The sequence below is a fragment of the Cryptomeria japonica genome, chromosome 7, assembly GCF_030272615.1.
Source record: "Cryptomeria japonica chromosome 7, Sugi_1.0, whole genome shotgun sequence".
In the NCBI taxonomy this organism is placed as follows: domain Eukaryota; kingdom Viridiplantae; phylum Streptophyta; class Pinopsida; order Cupressales; family Cupressaceae; genus Cryptomeria; species Cryptomeria japonica.
In genome coordinates, this window is record NC_081411.1 from 770,771,084 (window position 1) to 770,792,846 (window position 21,763).

At 32.6% G+C, this 21,763-nt stretch overlaps 1 pseudogene; it reads left to right on the forward strand.

Moving 5' to 3' along the window:
* The first annotated feature begins 1,028 nt into the window (after positions 1 to 1,028).
* Positions 1,029 to 17,143, forward strand: LOC131076548 (delta-selinene-like synthase, chloroplastic; annotated as a pseudogene).
* Positions 17,144 to 21,763: the final 4,620 nt, after the last annotated feature.

A 21,763-nucleotide genomic window follows, 5' to 3' on the forward strand; every position in this document is an offset into this window, starting at 1 on the left:
TGAAAGAAAGGGAGAAGGTGAGGAAGAAAACTAATGGTGGGTGGGATAGAACCTCACTTTTGAAGCCATTGTGGGTGATCTTGGAGGTTATCATGTTCTATCTCACCTTTGATGGTAAATTTTGCAGCTTATTCAACTATCATTTTGTCATTCTGAATCACTTTTGACATAACAAATGCATTTCCTTGTCATTTTATCTGGTCTCATCTTTGAATCATAGCATTAGAGCTCATGCAAAAAGGGAGTCTTCCCTTGTTCTCCATGAGGGCTTAATCTTGTTGGTTATGGAGTATGCCAAAGCCATTCATGTTGAGAGGAACCCTAGGGCTAAATCAGGTATTAAGTATCAAAAGAATGTCCATGTTCGTTATGGGGACACCTCTTCTGATGAGGAGGTGGATTTTAATGGGGACATGGTCTTTCATATATATAACAAACAAGGCCCCTTGTCGTCAATGTCTAAAAACCCTAACCCCATTGACATAAGTTATTGTTTTATCTAATGAGGATGATGACCCTGATTTGATGGACCATAGTACTGATGTAAAGGGTAAAAGGGTGGCTAGGGCTTCTATGTCGAGTGCTAAGGGAAAATCCAAAATCTCTGGGGCCTCGTTGGTAAATGTCAACAACAAATCTACTAAGCAGAAGAATGCCTCTCATATTGATTTGGATGGGCCTACAGAGGATCGCGATGCAAATGTTTTTATGCCTACTGATGGTGGCAGGGCTACCCCTAAGGAGATGTGCTCATTGGTACCTAAGAACACGTTTACTAATATGAATCTAAGAAATTTACGGGATAACCAAAATGCCCTATTCTCCTAAATTTTCTAGGAGATCAACAATCTTAAGGAGAAGGTCAATCCACCGAGTGGGGACCTAGATAGTATTCTTGCAAATATGCATACCCTAGCTAATGGAATTAAAGACCTCAAGAAGTACCATGAAGAGCGCATTAAGGCCCTGGAAGATGGTTTCCATAAACACAAGCATATTTTGAATGCGGTGGTGGTGGTAAGTCTGCCATGGACGATACCAGTGAGGGTCTCCATAAGCTCAATGAGAAGGCTGAAGTTCTTCGTGCAATTTTTGAAGGAAACTCTCCCACTAGTAGTATTAAGATGATCAAGAAAGTTAAGGGTGTGGACGCAGATACCCGTAAGGACATGGATGCGATTCCGACTGCGAACGAGATGTCCCTGCTTGGTCCAGCAACGAGGCTCCAGAACAAGGACAAGGGTATGACTCTTGTTGACAACATCAATAAGAAAATTAAGAGTATCAATGATGTGATCATTCAAAAGAAAGATAATTTGGTCAAAATGTTGTAGTGTTGTTTAGTTTAGTTTTGTTCTTGGTTGTTTTTTGTAGAGCTTCTCTACCCAGGCTGGTTTTGGGTTGGTTTATGTCTTTTTCTCTGTTGGGCCTTGTTGGTTGTTGTTTTTTATGGTTGTTTTGTTGACTTTCAATTTTTGTTCCCTATGAAACTAGTTTTCCCCTTTAATCAAAACATTTAACGGTTCATCTTATTGGCTAGATACCTTAACATTATATACTTCAAATCTTAACTTAGAAGTAACTATAACTATCAAATCAATAAATTATATTCAGCCTTGATGTTCACAAATTTTAGATTTGATACAATAATTGGAATAACTAATAAGATAAAAAATAACTATAGTATAATATTAGAATAATTTTATTAAGGTTTTTCTAATATTTTATAGGATAAAATAAAGTGAACCTTTCTTTTATTTCTATAACCATAACTACATTCTATTAGGAAAAAAAATTATTGTCACTTTCTATTTGTTTAATACAAAAAAGATTGAAAAAATATGGAAACTATAATTTTATATTCTATAAAACAAAATTACATTTTAATATAGAAATGACAATATGGAATGATTTTATAGAATAAAATAGGAAACTTTTAGTCTATATTTTATAAAATAAATTTATATTATAATATGGAAATGATTTTGTTATCATTTTCAAACTATTTAATAGAATAAAATATAGAAACTTTCATTTTATATTGTGAAAAATTGCATTCTAATTTAAAAATGATTTTATCATTATTTTTGAATGATCTTATAGAATAAAACAGAGAAACTTTCCATCTATATTTTATAAAATAGAATTTCATTCTAAAATATAGAACTTTTATTTTATATTCCATAAAACAAAAATACATTCAATTAGAAAAACAATTTTATTTCTCATAAACTATTATCTATAGATTTTAAATCATTTCTACCTACTTCTATCTATTAAACTAGCTTACATATATTTGATTTTAATCAAATATATATAATACGCCAAGAGATATCCTTCTAGAGGTGCCTATTATCCTTCTAGAGGCGCCTATTATAGGCGCCTAGAGAAAATCTCTCGACGTATTATATATATATTTAATTAAAATCAAATATATGTAAGCTAGTAGCAGTGGCCACACAACATGGGAAACAATAAAAAAAATTAAAATAAAACTATATAATTTTATATTATTAATGTTTGTTGCAATAATATGTAATATTATTATTGTCTCGACATATTATATATATATTTAATTAAAATCAAATATATGTAAGCTAGTAGCAGTGGCCACACAACATGGGAAACAATAAAAAAAATTAAAATAGAACTATATAATTTTATATTATTAATGTTTGTTGCAATAATATGTAATATTATTATTGTCTCGACGTATTATATATATATTTAATTAAAATCAAATATATGTAAGCTAGTAGCAGTGGCCACACAACATGGGAAACAATAAAAAAAATTAAAATAGAACTATATAATTTTATATTATTAATGTTTGTTGCAATAATATGTAATATTATTATTGCAACTATTATTATTATTTTCTTTTTTTTGTAGAATAATATTATAATATACTATTATTATTAATCTATATTGTTTTGATTATTATGATATTATTTTTATAATTTATTGAAAATAATATTCATAATATAAATTTGAAATATTTTAAATGTATCATCTTATTATTTTAAATATTTTCCCATAAACTATTATCTATAGATTTTAAATCATTTCTACCTACTTCTGTCTATTAAATGATTATCAATAGATACATCATAGTATTGGTAGATTGAAATGTACTATGAGCAGTCAGCATTCAAGCCCAAATTTCTGGATTGTACACCAGAGTTCACATATGCCTTTGGTATAGGTGGCTAAGTCATTTTACAATAGTCAAAATGACGTGACATTCACATTAACTAATGCTAGATCTTTCTACGTTATGGGGATTGAGATCAAGTCATTAAAGGATACAATTGTTGCGGCATTACTGAGCTCTTCATTGGATGCTACTATCTACCCAACTCCTTCAATAATGTACATGGTTCATTGAAGACATTAATGATGATCAAATCATTATGTAGATGGCTCATTGAAGAGATTAATGATGATTAAATCAATCGCTTCAACTGTCTTATCAACATCTTGTAGGATTCACTGTAACTGGGGAACGCTACCAACAAGAACTTTGAAAACTTAATAGTTCTCAAAGCGATGAAGAGTTGATTGCTTGAGATCAATGGGCTCGCATAAATTTTGCCAATATCTCCTTTTCTTAAGATGCTACTACTACAGTAATTCAAATTTAATGAGGGCCCAGATTTAATAATAGATGCACCTAAAATATTACTTGAATGCAAATATTTTTTACTACTAAACCACGCTTGTGTTATGTTCTTTTCACAGAGAGTGTTTGGCTTGAATACGATTTTTATTTTCTTTACAATTTCCTTCTAGATTATGTGTGTGTCTTTTATATAAATCTGGTCATTGATAGTTGACAGATTGTACTATATGTAGATACCTAAAAATGTCTCATTGATCGCATACTAATTATTCGTTTATTTAATGAAGTAATTCTTTAATTATTTAATTAAACTGATTAGTTCTTCTCATTATCACATTCAACATTTTTAATTATTTAATTTTTATTCTCAAATCAATTTAATCAGTTAATATTCTCCTACATATTAATTATTTAATTAATTGCGATATTTTTCTTAGTTAAATAATCTTTATTATTTAATTTAATTCCATTTCTAATTTTTAAATTAATTAATTATTCTTCTAATTCCCCAAATTTTAATTCCTATTAATTTCATCTAATTTCATTTCACATTTTCCTCAAATTCAAATTTCATATCATTTCAATTAATTTCATTTCTTCCAAATTGACATTTTACCAAATGTGAATTTCAATTAATTTCATGTGCATTTCAACATTCGAAAGTCCAAGTTCAAATTCAATTTCAAAATCCTACAACACATGTTGAAATCAAACTGATTGATCAAATCAGTTGACTAATCAATTAACTCAGTTAACTCTTCAATCACCCATTTTCACTCAAAATCAGCTTTTTCTAACTAATCAACCAATTCATTCTTCTAATCCATCTAATCAGTTATCTCTCAATCAATTTAGTCAACTGACTAATCTATTTAGTTCAATATACAATCTATTGAGTTCACTCCTCAATCAAATGAGTTAACAAATCAATCAATTTTGTTAACAGATCAATCAATTGAGTTCACTAATCAATCAATTTCAGTTATCTATCAATTAACACTTGAATTCAAATCCTCACCTCCTTTGTGTGGAAAATATATATAAATTCAATCCCTTTTCTCATTTTCAAGATAGATCATAGTTTTCAAAATAGTTGCTAATCTATGCAGGAAATCAGTGCAATACCTGCAAGCCATTTAACAACAACTAACGAAAAGAGAAATGGAAGCTACATTGCAATTGAGGGGGTTTTCAATTATGCTAATTGTTTAATTCTTTCATTTATGCATTTCATTTCATTGATTTATATTTGAAATTGCTTTGAAATCAAATTGATTGATCAAATTAGTTGACTAATCAGTTAACTCTTCAATCATCCATTTTCACTCAAAATCAGCTTTTTCTAACTAATTGATCAATTCAACCTTCTACCATCTAATCAGTTATCTCTCAATCAATTTAGTCAACTGACTAATCTATTCAGTTCACTATCCGATCTATTCAGTTCACTCCTCAATCAAATGAGTTAACAAATCAATCAATTTTGTTAATAGATCAATCAATTGAGTTCACTAATCAATCAATTTCTTTTATCTATCAATCAACACTTGATTTCAAATCCTTCTATAAATTCAATCCCTTTTTTTATTTTCAAGATAGATCACAATCTTCAAAATAGTTGCTAATCTATGCAGGAAATCAGTGCAATACATGAGAGCCATTCAACAACAACTAAGGAGAAGAGCAATAGAAGCTACAATACAATTGAGGGGGTTTTCAATTATGCTAGTTGTTTAATTCTTTCATTGATTTATGTTTGAAATTGCTTTGATAGTTAAGGATCTTGTCATCGTCCTTATTTCTTATTTCAGCATTTACAACATTCAAGCATCAAAACATTGGTGAACCCGACGTGAATGATCAAATATAACCTTCGCTCTTTATTTTATTTGATTTTAGAGATTAGTATGAGCCCAGAAAATGCAAGTCTGCAATCAACATCACAGAGATTCGCAATTGCTAATATTTATCCGCAATTGATGTTAAAATACCACACAATTGATATGAAAATCTCTCGCAATTGCTAGAATCTATCGCAATTGCCAGGAAGGGGTGAAAAATTCAATTTTCATTTGTCGTTTCTTACATATTTGGTCTTGCGCACCAAACCCATTAAAAATTTTAAATTCTGGAAAATTCATTTTTTTTTTGCATAAAATGTATCTAATCTGATGGCAGGAAAGGTGACTTAAAATTCCAGGTGCAAGGACTGCAAGACAACATAGATGACAACAAAGAGCATACCAAGGGCTACTAAAGGTAGAAAGACAACTTCGTGAAATTAAAGAGGGAGAGGAAATCGCTCAATACCATAGAAATATTCATCAATTCCTTGCCAAATTCAACTTTTATGATGACATTGAAGTGATGGCTCATGTGATCTGGAGGGACCTCACCATAGAATAAAAATTCTCTCTTCTGTCTTATATTTATGTTTAAATTAAAAATCTGCCTAAAAATCAATTTGAAATTGCTCAAAGATCAATCTGTAATTGCTCAAAGATTAGTTCACAATTGCTATCACAAAAATTCGCAATTAGTAGCATATTAATTTGCATTTGATCATAAGGTAATCCACAATCAATCAGCAGGTAATTCACAATTGCAATTTAAGTTTTTCTTCACTCTATCTTTTTGTTTTCCTGATTTTTGTCAGAATTACTCTCTAATTGTAAAAGGACAGAGCTCTGTAACCGAAGGAAAGATAGGTTGGATAGCCCACAATGTGCCTACTAATGCCATTTTCCTCTACAGGGTTAGAGTAGAAAACTTTCTTTTGGTGCTGTTAAAAAGAACAAAACAAATTCTTTTCTTTACTTCACAAATTGCTATGAGGATTAAAAATGAACACCATGCTTGTGTAGAGTAGAATATCATTGCAATTGAAGGATAAAAAGAATGTTGTTTTATGTGTCTTTGAAGAGATAGGTATTATGCTCTCCCCTTCAATGGGTGATCAGAAAACCAAACCCTCTTGTTTTATGCTTTCATTTAAATTTTGTAATTATATCTTTTAGAGGGCCTGCCTTCCTGAGTTGCCTTGAGGGGGCCAGTGTGAAGGGAATGACCCAAGTGAGTATGGCTAAAGCCAAGTATTCTAACTCACTATAATCAAATCGCCTTTTGAGATGAAAATCTTTAGGGATGGAGCATATTTGAGTTTATCTCACATCAAGCACTTTGTAGGGCCTTGAAGTCTCAACCATGCTTGCATGACTACATCTTGCTTTGTACTTTATTGGGCTATAGACCTCAAGTGTGCTTGCACGACTTCAAAGAGTATCTTTAAATGAAAGCCTAATTAAAAACCATAGCAATAGAGGCCAAACCAAGTACACTTCGATTATCATAGTGCAAGGGTGCAGAAGAATCCACCCCCAAGACACTCACCATATATCTCCCAGGATAATGGGCCAATTGAGAAGCAAAAAAAAGCAAAAAAGAGGGCACACCTTAGGGTGTGTGACAGGGTTGTTTGAGCTGATGGAGCATTAAGATGTGGGTTGTGGTAATACTTGTGACCTTTTGACCTTAGGAGAGTCTGATTGATGTGATATCTATTGAACACAAGATGTCACTAAGGGGGGGTGAATCAGTGATTTCCAAACTTATCCCTTTTCTAACCTATGTGTTTAGATTGCTTAATAGTTCTAACATAAGGAAGACTTACCGGTTAGAAGGGAGAGTGACACAAATGCAATCACACACAAAAAAAGGGGCACCACATAACACCATATGTATGAGAAAAATCCAATATGGGAAAAACCTCGGTGAGAAATGCTGCTGGAGACTACTACTCCAATCCAACCTCACTATGAAACATTCGGTTACAATATTTAGGACACCAACCCCTGCACTGAGCTCCAACTTAGTGATCTAAAATGAATATATCCAATTACAAAAGTAATAACCTAGTTATAAAGGAGTTATATAACCACTAATGATTAAGTTCTCTATCGGTTTCCCTTCTCATCAACTTTACAGTTCTATCTTCCACTCAACCTCCTCTCTACCGGATCATGCTTTGTCCCATTCACTACTGCCTCCTTCTATCTCTACTGCTCTCTTACCGACTCAGCTTTTACCGATTGTTTATCTGACATAATTTTCTCTTGATTGTCGGTTACTCAGCTTACCAATTTACCTCTTCTCTATTCTATGCTTGTTGAATCTTCTCTGCCACACTCATACACAGCTTCATCACTCTGAGCTACCTTTTTTCTAGCTCTAACACTACTGGTTGTCTTCACTGCTACACTTTTGGAGTTTACCAGTTGCTCTAGCCTTACTAGTTAAACCTTTGCTAAACCCTTCCACCGGTTGCTTCACTCTCGCCGGTTGAACTCTTTAACCTGATTCTCTCACACTTAGTCTCTTCTTGGATCGACGTTGAGCACTTGGCTGAAAATTATTCTCTTCACTTCTTCACTCTCACATACAGCAGCAACAACTTCATTGATTTTGACTTGCATATTTATAAACAAGTCTTCCCACCAAAAACCAGTTCAAACTTTAGGCGGTTAGGGTTTCTTCATTGACCTTGAGGCAAACCAAATCCAATGAGAATTCCTTCTAGAGATCGACCACTTGAAACAAATCAATCAAACTCCACCAATCGCATGACTTCCAATACACGTTTGTTAAGTCTAGCAAACACGACTCCTCATGTCTGTACTTGTCAAACACGTATGAAGCAATCATGTAGATAGCTTCACCTACCCTAATCAGCACTTGGACACTCAGCCTTGATCATGAAGTCGTCAAATCAGATCTCTATCCTCTGATCACTCTCAAGCCTCACTCTTCTACTCTTCGAACCATGAAACATGCTATCGATATTAATATCGACCAGTTACCACCCACCTCACCGACAACACTTTCACCATCCTATGCATGCATGCTACTTCACCTCCAGGTGTCCCCTTTGCTGGCATCCACCTTTGCTAGGTTGGTTGTGTTAATTTGGATAGGATCACTTAGCAACCACACAACTGGGTTCATCTACTGGTTCACAGACCCTATCGGTTATACCCTAACCGATCTGCTTTCAACCTTGCACTCTACCTCTCTTCCAATGGAACACCTTCACCTGTCATCACTCTTACCAAAACACCTATGCACCTTGTCAGCTTTACCGATGGACATACTTACCAATAACCACCTTGATGACACCATGTCATCAACCTTCAATTGTTTCTATCAGAGGCAAGTGCATTCTAGTTGCACTCTCTATCTATAGTTGCTCGACCTTGCCTTCTTCATCATTAGCCCACACATCATCTCAATCGGTTTGTCAAGATGACAAACCCATCACTTCTTTACTTTTATTTTTCTATCTCGGTAGCACAACATGCCAACTCTTTCTGATCCGATGCACATCTCTGATTTCATGCACCTGAGGCATCCTTTTGTTTCATCGGTAGATCCGGTGTGAGCCTTCAATCACCTGCCTTTAACTCTTTTCTCTTATCTTAGAGGACTTGTGATGCAATCCATGCATAATAGGAGATAAGCTCCACTTACCAGTGGGAGTGGATCCTTGTCATTTGCATCCTGCAATGCACCAATATGGCTTCCTTTTTTGAGCATGCATATCTTCAACTTGTGATATCATCTTCATTTGGTGGGAGTCCTATTGATTGACATCCACACAACATATCGATGACTTACATATACTTCACTTCCAGTGTTGATGTGATTTAGGTAACATTCCCCCTCTTCATCACAATCAACAACCCAACATCTTACACTCTTATAGATGACATCATTTACCGATTGTTATATCATAACAGTCTCCTTCCATACCTTCAATACAAGTCAAACACTAACTTGTGTACCAGTGACTCCAAAGACCATTGTGCTGAATGACATTCTTTTCCTTACTGGTGGCTTGCTAAGCAAGGTGACATCAAAGACATCACATCTGGTATGCATCAATGACAATACTATGCATACATCTCTCATACCGATTGCTATCCTATACCGGTTGACATCAATGATAACAATATGGAATTGTAAAAAATACTATTTAAAACAAAATGGAGTCTTGAAAAAGATATCAACATTCATGGGGATTTGAAAAAATCCTTCAAACAAGTTCTCTCTTTGTTTAAGATTGTTTTCTTTACTTGCTAATGTGTCTTTGTATATACCAAAGTTCAACAAGATCAAAACCTCAAGAAATTCAAGTGCCAACATCAACAAGGTCAAGTTTCAACATCAACATCAAACCAAAACTTTTGCAAAATTCAAAGATGGGAAAACATGGCATTTTCAAGTGATCTTAGGTCCTATGCATCTAGTTCATGCATAGTCCTTCATCATGTTACACAAAGTCCTTGCACAAGTCCTCACATCACAAAAGAGTAGTCTTCAATCAAGTTTGCATCCATTCATATAGAATTCAACATTACATTAGAATCTTAGAAGCATACCTAAGTACATGGGTGTGAAAGGAGACGATGAATTTCCATTTGAGAAACCCAATCTTGGGCCAAACAAAGACCAATTAGCAATAATTGGTAGTTTGGACAACCTCACTTGAAAATTATAAGTTAATCATGCCCAGTATGACATAGTTGAAACTGTCATAGACAATGAGATCCAGAAATATATCCGTCTTGATGAAAAATTGAGGAAAAAGATAAAAAAGGTAGCTCAAAAGGAATCCATCAGACAATTGGTTGAAAAGACCATAGCGGAATTTTTAAATTCTCATTAGAGTCTTTAAAGAAAAGTGTCAATCATTCCTAGGTTCCACATAGTCTACATTGCAACCTTTAGCATATGGTTCTGAAAGGAGACGGTAAACTCCCATTTGAGCAACCCAATCTTGGGCCAAGTAATGTTCAATTAGAAATAATTGATGGTTTAAATATTCTTGCAGAGGAATTGATAGTTGATCAACACCAATACGGCATAGTCCAAGCTATCATAGATGATGAAGTTCGGAAGTCAGTACAAATTGACATAGACCTCGAAAATCAAAGCAAAGAAAAGGCAAAACTAGAAGCATTTTGGCAATATGCTACAAATTTTGTCTTTGAATTCTGAAATCATTGATAGAAAGTTGTCATTCATAGATTGCATTGTCAGCATTTTAGTCTTTAGAAACTCTTAGAAGCATACCTAGCTACATTTAGTTGACTCTTGCATCCGCATTTTAGAGAGTCTTAAAGAGTCAAGATCACTTTGGAATAACATTCATGCCATTAGCATGTGCTCAAAAGGCAAAAAATTAGATGGAACCTAACAATGACCCTTCGGTTAACCCAACATGGAATATGAACTTGTCCACAAATCAACAAACACCGAGTTGGAGACCTACAACCTTATCAACAAACACAAATAGGATACCTTCCATTGATGAAATACAACATAATCTGACAAAAGAAGAATTGGGAGTCGCCCAACAAGACCCAACAATGCTTATGATCCTCAACGGCCTCATCAACAATGATAGAGATAGATATCTCTCACTTTTAGTCCAAAATGGGGCCAAGTTACCTCCAGGGGTGGACATTTTAGCTATATTGCTGCCAGGTGTGATATTGAATAAAAATGTTCCTCGAGCGCCTACTGTTACACACACTCAAGCAACACTTGCTACATCAACCCAAAGTGCATCTCAAAATACTCAAGTGACTACAACTTCATCACTGTCAATAGTGGCATCAACAAGTACTAATGTTACATCTCAGACAACACCCAGTGTAACAATGCAAGCTATAATAGCTCAAAACACTACTTCAGAAAGTATAACTCAACCTTCAGTTTCAGTTGGATCCACCTACAATGGCCAAAATGTGAATCAAGGGACAACTAGCGAGCAACTCAACTAAATGTTAATACATAATTTACATACTTTACACCACCTGGTGGGAGTTATGGTGCACAATTACATGGTCAGTCCATATTTCAGCAAGCTCCAAGATACTCCAACACTATCCCTTTTGTGGGAAATACCTATCAAGTTAGTACATAATTGATGCAAACCGAGATCCTAACTCAACAAAATGGAAAATCTTCAGAAGAAGATGACCAGTATGCAAACAGTTAATGACGAAAAGAGCTATACAATGGAGGACCTCCATCCATATATTTTTGATAGAAAGTTATACATGCCACCTTTTCCCTTGCATTTTGAAACTCTGAGGTTCGACAAGTATAGAGGGAAAGGTGATCTGCGAGCTCATGTCAGATCAAAATGTCTATTTTATAATATTAAATTTAAAATATAATATTTTACAATTTGGAAGAAAGATTTAAAATCACACTAATAATTTTATCCTAAACTAAACAATGGATGAAATGAAGACACATACAAACAAGAGATGCATTGCATCATGTTCCTACATATAATTGTTGCATATAGGATAGAGTCATTGATAATTGTAGTTAGACTAGTCAATTACATTTGGACACAATCAATCTTTGCAAAGTATGTGTGATATTCATGAGCATAGATTCATAGAGTTTACCAACTCTAACAGCGAAGACTTGACCAACTCTAACATCCAAGACTTATAAATCTCAACAAGTTTCCAAGAAAAATAATACAAAATCCTATCAAAGCAAATTTAACATTTCAACTTCTTGAAAGTATTAGGAAATATAGTTATTATCTAAGATAATATTAAATTTTATTTGTTCATATCTAATGTTTAAATTTCATTGAAATAAGAAATGTCATTCAAGAAGACAAACTTATTTTAAAGTCAACAATGCAATTTATTATGATGCTCATGTCACTCAATTTATTAATAGTATCTAAAGAATTTTTAAGAGATTTTATATTAATTGTATAGATTTCAATGGCATAAAAAAATGTCATTCAAGGAATCAACATAATGTTAAAATAAAAAATATAATTTTCTTGTGAGGTACATAATAGTGTTTATATCATTCATGTCATATATTGACTTGACAAATAATCTAAAAGATTTAGTGCATTAAATATAGTTTATATAAAAGATAAATAAAATTTCATTTTTGTACATCTCTAAAGCTTTGTAATGGGTGGGTTGATCTTGTATATGGGGTATTCAGGTTATTTTAGTTTTTGCTTTTTAGGGTCGCGATCGAGGTTTTCTTGCGGGTTCTTTCCTGCCGATATGCTCTTTGAACCTGTTGTAAAACAAAATTATATTAATAAAAATTAGTTTAGTGGCATGTCCACTTTTATTGAAAAAAATAAAATAAAATAAGATTACTATTCAGACAGCCTTTGTGCTGCCCTTCTTTTTAAATTATTATTTTTCATTAATTCAATACAATGATGGACTAAAACAATAAAAAAATGGAATACAATAAATGCTTACTAATAAATAAATGAAGATAAGAATTAAATATTGATTATATCAATCCTTATCTCTTTACGATCAATATCTTACGACCACATTAATATCAGTTTTTCTGTTTGTAGAGTTTGATTCTCTGTATCTGTTTAAGAACAAGACGCAGACAATATTGAATTCTTCTTTACTACAATATGGAGTTTAATGCTTCAGACCCACACAGCAAACTTCACGTTATTCTGACTTGAAATTGGTACTCACCCCTCTTTTGGAATAACTTGCATACTGATATATACTCCATTATAAATAGCTGCATTAAGGTCCAGCCTACAAACAACCTACAATAGCTCTTAAGTTTATTTTTGTGGGCTCAATTATTTTGGAGAGTTTCTGAAATGTCTAATTTGAAGGGAGATGTCGTTTCTTCTATACCAGATAATGCTTTTAATCACTGGGATGACGATTTTGTGCAATCTATGGAAACACCATATTTCCGTAAACTTCTTACATATTATTATTTCTACTCCCATCATAGTTTTTTCTTTTGTACTTCGACGTTTTGGTAAAAAATTTCTTCATAGCTGATTGTTAATTTTATATTACAGGGTTCTGAATACCGTGAACGTGCTGAAACACTGGTTAAACAAGTCAAAATCTTGTTGAATGAAATGCAGAGTGGAGTTGATGGCAGCGATCTGATCGACCGACTTGAGATGGTCGATGCATTGCAATGCCTCGGAATAGATCGATTTTTTCAGGATGAAATAAAAGCAGCTCTTGATTACGTTTATGTTTATGGGTTTGTTAAATTTCTCATCTCTTAAATTTGGATTATAAATTGGTCCAGATGTATTTTATTTGGCTTATAAATTGGTCCACATATATTTTATTTTAACATTAACAATCTTGTAAGTTGAATTTTTTCAAACTTTGAGCGATATGCTTACTTGTGCTCTTCCTTGTCTTCAAGTTCAGTATAGACAGAAACTTTCTAGTCTTAAGAGGCTGATAGAAGTCTTTCATTTTGTTCATGGTGATCATAAACTGTTTCGTTTTTATGGCTTTAGCCTTTATCCTGATCAACAAGGACTAATTTTACTTAATTTTGTAAAAAGTAACTTTTTCTTAATATACATTTTTTTGGCTCTGTCTTTATTGATAAAAAAAAAATACAGATGTTGAGATAAAAGTGTGGGCATAGGAGAAGGATCTGAAAGTGTAAAAGCAACTTAGAAGTACATTTGAGTTATTTGGGTACTGGAATCTAAGTAGTCTGAGTCTTAAAGTTGTAGCAGGAATTTGAATGCTACAACTTTAGGACTCAGACTACTTAGATTCCAGTACCCAAATAACTCAAATGTACTTCTAAGTTGCTTTTACATGCATTAGTCTTTCATAATTCATGTAGTATTTAAAAGATTTGTTTTGTTATTGAGTGTCTATGTTTTTAATCTAAGGATCTTTTATTTAATGATTTTTTATCCTTTTTCTGATAATAGATCATTGAATGTGAATTCAATTATATATATAATTAATTTGAAAAATAATCTTCTGAACAGTTTTATTTTTTTTACATTTTTTAAAAATCCGTTCTTTCAATAACTTCACTTAGTTAATTGTTTTTTTAATTTGTGATCTATTACGAAAAGACGTACTGGAAAATTTCAAAGATGAAAATGGACAGTTTATCATATGGGAGGCTCAAAATTTCATAGAAATCTATGAATTAGATGAGTTCAAGTAGAGTTTGTAAAAGTATTGTTACAAAAATATTTTTCTACAGTTAGAAATTTTAAAAGATTTAATATGGATTAATTGAAATATAATTTTTTTTTTCTATTTTCTTCCGGTTGAAGGATGTGAAGATTTTGGAGCTAGCAAAATTAAATTTCAATATATTGCAATGTGTATACAAGATAGAGATGAAGACACTTTCTAGGTAATTATCACCATCAACTAGATTGATTCATACATAAAGTATATAGATTTTTAGATTAAATAATACAATTCAACTTCTTAAGGATGATAAGAAAAAAAAATGAAAAAATTTATACTTTTGTAAGTGATTAATAATAGCCTAGCTTCAAGTTTCAACAACCACATTGTTAGAAACAAATAAATTAAATATCGTGACTTTCTATGACCACTTATGAAGGAAAATGGAAGGAAAAGAATTAAAGAAAGAACATTTTATATTTAATGAGAATGAAAAAAAACTTCAAAACATATTTCCAATATTCTGCCTTATATTAGAAAGAAAATGAATAGGGAATTTGGAGAAAGTGTAGATAGATACCAATGAAAATTCTATAATGTAAAATTTCTAAAGCTATTAATTGGGCTTAGCCATAACTCTTGGTGTCATAGAGTCATTTGTTGAGTGTTATTTAGTTAGATTTAAATATATTATATGACCACTCTATGCAATATGTCTTCTCTTTATAATGTTGATAAAATTAAAAAAATATACTACTAGATTTGACAAATATCACCATGAGATGTGGTAGTAGCAAAAATCATATATCATGTTAAATATGGTGAAGGAACTTATTATAATACATTAATCAACAACAAATATCCACTTTTTGATTTGTGTACCCATTAAACCATAGTAATTTGCATGAATGATGGCCTCCTAAAATAAAATTATTGAAAAAATATGTTTTAAATAGGATATAAAAGTGAATCTTACAAATCAATTTCCCATGAAAATATTATTATAGTGCCATGTCTACAATGGCTAATTAGAACCATCCATAATTTATACACCATCAAGATAATGAATATGGTTTTGTAAAAAAGCCTTGGTGTCGTCCCAAATTTTCACATAATGATTTATTTTGAAATTATAATTTATAATGCTTAATTTTTTCAATTTTTAAAATTTATTAAAAAATTCTAAATCGATTAACTTTATGCAGTCGGTGGCGAAATTATGGGATCTCAAAAATGATAGCACTCAGAGAGCGTACAATTGAGTACCTTTTGATGGGAATTAGTGTTGTAGATGAGATGGAGTTTGGTAGTACCAGAATTGCTGTGGTGAAAGCAACAACCCTTGCCACTATACTCGATGACCTTTTTGATGACTACTTAACTCTTGAACAAGTTGAGCTTGTTGTTGAGGTCATTATTCAAGGTTGGAATGTTTCACTTATACAAAATTTTCCAAACAATTTCAAGGATATTGTGGAATTTGTTTCTAAAACAATTAATGAATTGTCAAGTGATGCCACTAAAAAGCAAGGGCATGATATGACACAATTTCTGGCAAAAGCAGTATGTATACTTCTTTAGAAAAAATATTTTCAAAATTTTATTTTTTATCCATGCATTATTTAGGAAAATAAAATAAAAAATTGATTAGATTAAATATTTGACACTAATAAGAATTTTAGTGGGTCATTGCACACATAAATTTAAGTTATTGAACTTTTACAAAGTAAGGTTTTTGTTTACACAATAGTAATGTTTCTTTTTATATGGAAAAGTTCATTGTCATCATATTTTAAGTTGAAACAAAAATGCATAGATCATTGAATAAAATTATGAAATAAATTTAACTTTTAAAATATATTATGTTTTAGTGGGCAGATTATGCTAAAGCTAATTTACAACAAGCATGATGGAATAAAAGTGGATATGTTCCAACCTATAATGAGTACATAAATATTGCTAAAACAAGTGCAGCAATTGGACCAATTTCAATGCACTCTATCCTCTTAACCACCATTTTAGCAGACAGTGATATTGAGAAGATATTCCAAAATCGATCAAGATTGTGTGAGCTCATTTGGCTATCTTTACGCTTAGCAGATGATGCACAAGATTTTCAGGCTTTTTTCTTATTTTACTTAATTTAACCATTACATATATGAATTTATGTTTTTATACCTTCAATATTAACACATCTCTTGTTGTATTAAAGGATGAAAAACTCCATGGACAAACTGCCTCAGCCATTTCCTCATATATGAGGGATCATCCTGAATGCTTAGAAGATGATGCATTATGTCACATCAATTGCCTCGCCGATCAATTCATTAAGGAATTGATGTGGGAATTTCTAAATCCAAATAATAAATTTCTCAACTATGAGAAGTTATGTTTCAATCTTAGTAGAGGAATACAATGTTTCTATGTACTTGGAGATGGATTTACATATCCTGAAAAGGGTGTCAAGAATCAAGTATTAAAAGTTCTAGTTAATCTTGTGACAATATAGCATTTCTATCATCTAAAAAAGAAATGCCAACTTTGAGATATACTATTTTTTATATCCTTAATCTTATAGTGTGTAATAGGCTATGAGTGGTCATCTTGTGGCTACCTTAACTCTTAAATAAGTCATGTGATCATTATTAGATTATTATCCGGTTTATTTAGGCTGGTCCAAGTATTAGATTATGGTATATAAGTTAGCCATGGTGATATTAAAGGTATAAATAAGGCATATATAAAAAAGGTAATGAGTAGAACACCAGATTGTGAATTGTGTTCTCTTTCGATATATTTGGAGGTTTTCTCCCTCAAAGTGGCTTGTTATTGTTAGCTGTTATTGAAAGTATTTGCAAAATATTTTATATTATGTTCCTCTTTTGTGAAATTTATTTCATTACAAAACTTTTAAAGTCACAAGTTATATGCTTCCAATCTACATTCCTAATAAACTTTATATGCTTATTTATTCTGTGTATATTTTCTTGTCTTGCAATATTTTGATCATTGTCATTTTAATGATACATGTGTTTAGTTAAGTTGGTTTACATTCAGTAGATATGTTTATTTAAATTGATTTACATTGCTATTGAGTTTGGTTATTTTTATGATTTAGATTGTTTTTCATTAATATTACATTCTATCTTTGTTTTGATTGAGGTTGGTTTGCATTTTTACCACATTTAGCCTAGTTTACCTCTTCGCCTTATGATACATTTGAATATCTAACTTGAGATAGATTTTAGATTATATAACTTTAGTATATATCTTATATAAATTTTACATAAATAGTAGTCAAAATTTGATTGAATATAGGGAATCTTATATTTAATTTTTTTAGGAAATTACTAAATTCATGGTTTATACAATTGTTTAATTTTTTGACATATGAGTGAGACTTGACCAATATTTGGGAGATCATTTTTGTTTTTAGTTATCTTATGATGATTTGAAATAGTTTTATGTTTTAGAATATGAATATGAATGAAAAGCATTTGAATTTTGTAGTGAATATGTGAGTTTATGTAGGGTTTGATGAAACATTCTTTGCGATGTGCCATTTATGTTGTATGCTTCTTTCCTAACTATTATTTGATCATGCTTGTAGTCATAATCATATAAATTTTTCAGTTTAGATTTTTTCATGATATCCTTTAGGTTATCATCTTGAATGTATTTCTAAATCGCATTTGTTTTATAGTGATGAACAAATGTTTCCCTACCTTTCTTACCTTTTGGTAAAAAGCACACCACAAAATTTAATTATATCATAAGAGGGAGTTGTACCTCCAAATTTAGAGGAAAATTACTGATTTAATGAGTTATTTCTCCAACAGTTAGTTGCTTATCTCTCTTTGATCTCTAGGCTTACAAAGTTGATTTCAAGGTTATTTAGGAAAGAAAAATCTGTTAACTAACATAAAGTGAGGAATGTTTCTACTATAACTGTCAGACCCCACATATATATGGACATTGATTGCATCTATTTTGGTGCTACTTTGAGGTATTTTAATTGGTTCTAGAATGATGTCGACATCTAGGTTATGATTAGACCTTCACTATGATTATGTTGCAAGTGTAAAATAGTCTAATCATGCTTATAAAAAATATTTATACTTAAAGGTAAAGTGGAAAATGAAAAGATGACTTATTTGATATACTATATTAATGTAGAATGAAAAAATATTTACAAGGATAATGTATGGTGATTTTTATATAATGAATGAAGTGAATAGAAACATTTGGTGTCATGTGATGAATATAAGTTCATGTTGCTTTGACTATGATGTTATGTTCTACTGACAATTTTGATTAAGTGTGATTTGACCTTAGACTTGGAAAAAGCGAGTTGTGGGAAACGAAACTTGTGGAGTTGAGGCAAGTAATTTTCTTACTTTTTCTTGTCTTGTTATTTTGAAGGAAGACTAATAGTAATGGTCGAGCATTATTTGTGTTTCATCACTCTAGAAGTATTACTCAAGTAAGGAGAATATGTAAGTTTAATTCAAAATGGATTTATTAAAAATTTATATGAATTTTAACCTATTTATATCGAATTATATATTCGCATATGAAAAAGGGTATCCACCTTAACGTATGATACCGATACTATTATTACAAAGACGGCTACTTATGATGAACACCTATCACTTCCAAGAAATGATATATTCATCAGAGTCAACAAATAGTAGAGGATACAAATAGTAGAGGATAGTTATAAGACTATCCTACCATTATGCTTGAATGCCTGTTGACACCCTATTTCTAAGAAAATAATTTTGGCACAGGTCGAGAAGACTCTGGTAAATAATTTGGGTTTACGCGTGCCGAATGCATTTGTTTGAGATTTCTTTTAAAATCCTATAATAAATAATGTTTGTTTTCGTATTTAGAATAGTTTTCTTTTGTTGTTCACTGAAACATAAAATAAATTGATCCGTATTGAAAGCACAAAGACTGGATGGAAGCTTGATAAAACATGATGACCCTTATTCAAAATATTAATACATGAATAAAAGACAAAAAGTTCAGAGAAAATTGGAATAAAGGTCAAAGGAGTTAGAAGAGGAGAAATTCAGAGAGAGAAAAGTTTTATGGTGCAGGTTTTAACAGTGAAATGTGCCATCAATTTGAATGGTGGAACTCAATATCAATGAAGCAGAAAATGCTTTTCCCACAAAATTAATATCTAGCAATCTGGCTAAGCAAGTTGACCATTGGGCCGGGAAAGCCAGATAAACATGGACATTCATTATAAAATAGAAAACCTCGGGCCGGTGACAGATTTTGTATCCGAGAAAGAAAATTAAAATATATAGAGTTTATCCATTAATAATAATAATAATAAACAAATAAATAAACAACTAAACTTTTGCAGAAATAAGGGGTTTTCATGGAGCGAGGGTTTCAGGGTGGTCTTGGTAGGGTTGAAGTGGTTGCTGCTGCTGGTGGTTCTCCGCTGGGGCTTCAGGGAGCTGGTGATCCATCCTCTTTACCTACTGGCGGTTCGGATAAACAGGGAGATGCTCAATCTCAAGATGGTGGGGACCCGGGTATTGGGTTTTAGGTGGAATTAGGTGACGGGGCCACTAGGAAGGTGCCTTCTGAGGAGGGGCCACTAGGAAGGTACCTTCTAAGGAGGGCCCTCATGATAGGGTCTCCTCACATTATCCTCAATTGAATCAACTTGTCATGGGGGCCACTAAGCATGCTTTTCTTGCTGGTGCTACGGGGAATTGCTGGGCATCTTTGTTTGGAGTCAAACTGACTTGGAAGTCTTCCTTTCCCCCTGTCTTTGTCATTTGTGATAAGATTAGTGGTAAGGTGACTCTTTCGATTCCGGATCAAGTGATAGACCATAATATTGCTATTATGGGGTTTATCCTTGTTGGGAAATTTTCTGGGCCCAGACCTAACATTGATGTGGTAAGGGTATTTGTAAGTCGAAGATATAAGATTATAGGACAGATTGATATCTTTGCTCTTCTGCGGGGTTTTTTCTCCTTTGTGTCTCATGTGCTGAAGATATCCCGATGATCCTTTGTAAGGGAACATGAGTCATGGGAAGACCTTCCTTAACCCTAAAAAAATGGGCTACTAATATGGATATGCCAGATGCCTTTTTGATACAGTTCCTATATGGGTGAAAATCACAGGGCTCCCTTTAGAATATTGGAATGAAGACATTTTTAAGGTTATTGTTGGAGTGTTCGGAGAGGTGCTTTCGATTGACCTTATGATGGCCGCAAGGAAAAGAATTATTTATGCTAGGATATGTGTGGGGGTTAGCAGATCTAAGGATCTTCCTTCCTCATTTGAACTCATTTCGAAGATGGGATCGTTGTTCCAAGTCATTGAATATGAATCGCTTCCTTTTGTCTGTTTCTTGTGCAAGAAGGTTGGACATTGGGCAAAAGGATGCCCTCAGAACAGTAAGAAAGATGAAAATGGTAATAAAGGCCCTAGGATTTGGAAGCCTAAGCAAGCACTGAATGGGGATCAGGGTAGTAAGGAGAATAACAAGTTCATATGGATAGCAATGTTAGAGGAGATAACAAGATGCCTAATAAGCCTAATGAGGTCCAAAGGGATAGCAATGTCAGAGAGAATGATCATCATTTTGAGCATATTATTGGCACTGAGGAGAAAGGTCAAGAGGAAAACGGTACAAAAACTATACAGGAAGTGCAGAATAGTGAGACGAAGGAGGAGGACTAGGAAGATGATTGATGTAATACCTCGGTATAGAGGGAAGAAGAAAATATTGTGAGAGTTGTCGAGATGGCTGATATTGAGGAGGAAGATATGGAAGATGATTTGGAGGAGGGAGAAATGAACTTGAATGATGTTGGATCGAGATGCATTTATCCTAGTACTAGAAGTGAGGTTGAAGGGGAAGGGGCGAACCCTATCTGTACTTTCAAGGACCATCAATCTTCACTAGTTTTGGGCTCTTCTTTTGGAAATATTCTTTCAGTGTTGCTTAAGACCCCCACTCTGGGTAATTCTTCATCTCAAAATTATAATGGAGTTCATTCTGATTTGGACCAGATTATGGTCATTCCATATTCGATGCAATCCCCTAAGGAAAAAGAGAATACAAGTCTGGAGAAGATTGAGTTTGACG